Raw genomic sequence first — 4,884 nt, 5'->3', positions numbered from 1 at the left:
TGCCTGGACATAGCCAAGTGTGCTCATAGCACGGGAGTCGAGTAGTGACAACATCCGACCATCTCAACTATGGTGGCACTGGGCTGTAGAGATTTGCCAAATTATTTTATACAGGCAATAATTGCTGTAATAGATCATAGAAAGAAGAGATCCTCTGGTCATAAAAGTATCAGTTATGCTCCCTTTACTATAAATTTTATAGGCACAGACCTGCCCCAGTTCATTGCCCCCTATGACTGAGGAAGGCTCTCTACTCCTGAGACTCTCTTTAAAGAAGCCACTTTCCCAAGGACAGATAGCATTCTTTACAATAACACACTATAAGAACAAAAAAGATTTTTTGATCTCCACTTATTTTATTTGCATTTATTTTAATTAGTTCAGCACTCAGAGGGAGAGATGAGGTGTTACTTATTGGCCCTTCTCAAAGCTTAAAAATGTAATAATAGCTAACATTTACTGCACGCCAGGAACAATTCTGAGCACTTTGCAGAAATGATCGTATCATGTCTTTTCAACAGCTAAATGATGTAGGTCATGTTTACACATTTTATTGTGAAAGCTGAAGTACAGACAGGTTAATGATCTTGCCTAAGGTCCCAACCACTGCAAGTAATAGGGCCAGGATTTGAACACAAGGACAGTCAAGTTACAAAGTCTGTGCCCTTAACTACTAGATTAAAGACAACTGAATTGACAACCAGAGGAATTGCCAAAGAACATCTGTTGCACAAGCACAGTGACTGGATCACAGAAACCACAGGATAGACTTAGTGAAGGTTGTGATGGAAGGTCCAGGATCAGTGAGAGCAGAGGCAGACTGACATAGTTAAGTGAGAACTACCGGGTCTTAAGGCAGCCTAGAGAGCAAACCAGTTCACTGGCCACATCTCAGCAGACACAGTGTAAAAAGACTCAGAGACCAGACCGGGTCTTGGCATCAGAAGATCATTTGGGAGATCTGAAAGGTTAGTTGGACAATCAAAAGAGGCCAACCTCCTGTCTTCTAACAACACAAGATCACAGAGGACTCACCGCCCCCAATAAATTCAGGTTTCACATTGGGTGTTTTACTGTGTTTTAGGTGTAATCATTTATCCTGCTTTGGAGTCACAGGGCTTTTTGAATCTGTGAAATGATGTCTTCCATTACTTTTGGAAAATTCTTAGTCATTATCTCTTCAAATAATGCCTTTTTAAAAAAAAAAAAACTCCATCTTCTCTCTCTTCTTCTGGGACTCAAAGTGTTTTAAGTTTTCCTTCCCATGAATCTTATTATTTCTTAAGTTCATCACTAATTACTTTTTGTTATTGTAATATTGGAAAGGTTTAAACTCCATGATAACTTCTAGGTGGCTATTGCTGGTGGATCTTAAAGATCTTTATGTTAATTTTGTATTCTACTACCTTACTATACTTTCTTATTGTTTGTAGTTTTTCATTTGATTCCTGTAAGTCTTCATATTGTCTGAAAATGTTAATAGGCCTATTTCTTCCTTTTCAACTTTATACTTCTGATTTTTTTTTCTATTTGCATTGGAAATATCTTCTCTACATGGATTATGGGCATCCTTGTCTTTGTCTCTGACTTTAATGGAAATAATCTCAGTTTTGGGGTTGAGATAGCTTTATTTATTCATCTTATGAAAGTATCTATCCTGTCCTACTGAGTGGCTTTTTTTTCTAAGTCAAGATGGTTGTTGAATTTTGTCAAAAGCTTTTTCAGAATCTATGGAGAGAATCAATAATTTCTTCCTAACAACTACTATTTTGATGAATTATATTAATAGATTTCCTAACCTTGAACCATTCCTGATTTCCTGAATGAGCTAAACACTACTTGTTATTTTAATGTTCTTTCAGATTCTATTCTCAAATATTTTATGTAGGATTATTGTGCATCAGAATTTAGAAATAGGATTTATCTTTAGTTATATTTGTCTTAGAGAAAGTAAAAGAAAGGATGTTCTTTTCCAAAGCAACACTTTTTGAAAGCCATTGGAATTACCTGCTCTTTAATGGCTTTATCAAATTCACCTGCAACACTATCTTGTCCTATTGCTTTTGTAGAGTTGTAGCTCTTTGACAATTGTCTCTATTTCTTCTACAACACAATCTACAGATTGTTTAGATTTCCTAACTCCTCTGGAGTCACTTTTGGTAAATGTGGTAAATTTCCAGAAAGTTATTCATTTTTATCAAGCTTTTCAAATTCATTTGCATAGATTTGAGTCATCTGTAATGGTTCTTTTAATGTGGTTATTTCTTTTTTTGTCATTTTTAATTTTGTGAATCTGAGTTTTCTCCACATTTTTCTTAAACATCTTTGTATATTTTTCAATGTGGAATGTTACATGCTAAATTTCCTTGGAATATGAAATTGTAACTCTTAACCAATGTCCAACTACAAACCCAGGTATATATAAATAAAAGCTTAGTTTATGATAAAAGTGACACTTAGAATCAGTTGGAAAAATGGACAAATTATATCATGTGAAATAATTATTATTGTATTTGAAAAAAACTTCACACCTACTTGCACTCACTGGAATAAGCTCCAGATGAATCTAAAATGTATGGCAGAAGAAAATGTTGTAGAATATTTCTCCAACTTTGGGGGTAAAGACATAATTTATAAAGAAGGTCAAAAAAGCCATAAAGGAAAATAGTGGTAGATTGGTCCATTTAAAATTTTTTATACAACAAAAGACACCATATATAAAATATGTCACAAGGAGAAAAGATTACAATATATTTATTAATATCTAACATATATTAAATCCCTATAAATTAGTAAGCAAATGCCAAATAGCCAATTAAAAAGGAGCAAGAGATAGAAAAATGTATACAAATTATAAACAATATATATTCAAATTTACTATAACCTGAAAAGTATAATTAAAAATGACAGTGAACCAGATTTTTGCCTATTAGATTGTTAAAAACTAAAATAATTGAAAGTGTCAAATGTTTGACCAGGAACTGGTAAAGGTAGTAAATTAAAAAAATTTTTGATGGTATGGACCTGCCTATATGTATGTAGGGAGCAGGTGTGATGAAGAACAATTATGTGTGACCCATTTTCAATCAGGATACCCTTTTATATTTCAGTGAAATATTTTGTGGTTCAGAACAGATCCTTCAATAAGAAACAAATATATTTAAATCCTTTCTGTCTTTACTTCACACACATAAAATAAACATACACAGACACATATAATGTATTCCCCAAGTGTTTGTTGACTACAGACCTAATTCTACTGGTCTTGTAAGTGTGAAGTATGGCACTTTCTCATCGCCCTGTACAGGTAAAAATTTGCATTTTCTCAAACTTTCTGGGTCACCATGCCAGTTTGTAGGTCAGCAATGGTCTGAGGATGAAGGTTTTCAGACAATCTCTGGTAAACTGTTCTTCCCTATCCCACACCCATCTCAGACTCCAACAGTCTAGATGGAGCAAAAGGAGGCAGGGTTGGAGGAGAGGAAGAGATATCTGTAGGAAGGTGCTTGCAGTTGGGATATTTTGATTTATAATAAATATATATATTTGGTCTTTGTCCCTGTTTCTAGCACAGGGCTCCTAAAATCCTCAGAATGTCTTAAGTCATAAGAGTGAGAAAGGTATCTTTTATTAATGATGTGATTCATGAGGGAGAAGCAGACTCCCTGCGGGAGCCTGATGCAGACTGGATTCCAAGACCCTGGGATCATGCCCTGATCCTGAAGGCAGACTAAAAAAAAAAAAAAAAAAAAAAAAAAGATGTGATTTATGGACCACACCTAAGGATGGGAGCTTATTGGCAGCAGAACCACCCATGTGATTAGAACTGAAAGTTCCAGCCCCATAACCTCCTGGAAAGGGTGAGGGACTAGAGGGTTGAATCAATTGCCAGGGGCCAATGATTTAATCAATCATGCCTATGTAATAAAGCCTCCACAAAAACACAAGAGCATAGAGTTCAGAGAGCTTCCAGATTGGTGAACACGTGGACATTTGAGGACAGTGGTGTACTCAAAAAAAGCATGCAAGCTCCATGTCTTTTCCCCGTGCTTCGCATCTAGCTGTTCTTGGATGATATCCTTTTATAATAAATTGGTGATCTAGGAAGATGTTTCTTGCGTTGTGTGAGCTATTCTAGCAAATTAACCTAACCCAGGGAGGGGGTCATTAGCACCTCAAATCTATAGCCTGTTGGGGGTTGGATGGAGGGGGAGGAGTCTTGTGGGAGTGAGCCCTTAACCTGTGGGATCTGATGCTATCTCCAGGTACATATTATCAGAATTGAGTTGAACTGTAGGACACCCAGGTAAAGAACTGTTCTTTTAAAGAACGGTTCTTCATGTTAAAGAACTGCTTGATGGAATTGGGGGTGTGGAATTATAATAGTATAGCCATCCTACTTTAGCTGTAGAAAGGAGCTCGCCAGATAAGTGTTTATGTACTTATTTTGTGTGTGTGTGGGGGGGGGGCGGGGGTAGGTAGTGGGTTATCACAAGAAACAAACAGAACATGTGACCAACATAAGATTCGTCTTAATGTATTTTCCACGGGGGTGTCTATAGCTTCTATAGAGGGGGCAGAGGAGAGGACACCAAAAAAGCAGGCAAAGATGGAATGACTCAAGAAAAGCAGAATCTGGGGCGCCTGGGTGGCTTAGTCAATTAAGCATCTATCTTCAGCTCAGGTCATGATCCCAGGGTCCTGGGATTGAGTCCCGCATTGGGCTCCCTGCTCAGAGGGTTGTCTGCTTTTCCCTCTTCCTCGGCCCTCCTCCCTGCTCATGCTCTCTCTCTCTCAAATAAATAAATAAAATCTTAAAAAAAAAAAGAAAGAAAAGCAGAATCTGGAGAACAGCAGCAAAGGTGGGTCATTTTCCCTTACTCA

Source organism: Canis lupus, chromosome 38 (assembly GCF_011100685.1).
Source record: "Canis lupus familiaris isolate Mischka breed German Shepherd chromosome 38, alternate assembly UU_Cfam_GSD_1.0, whole genome shotgun sequence".
NCBI lineage: Eukaryota > Metazoa > Chordata > Mammalia > Carnivora > Canidae > Canis > Canis lupus.
Note: the sequence above shows the minus strand (reverse complement) of the source record.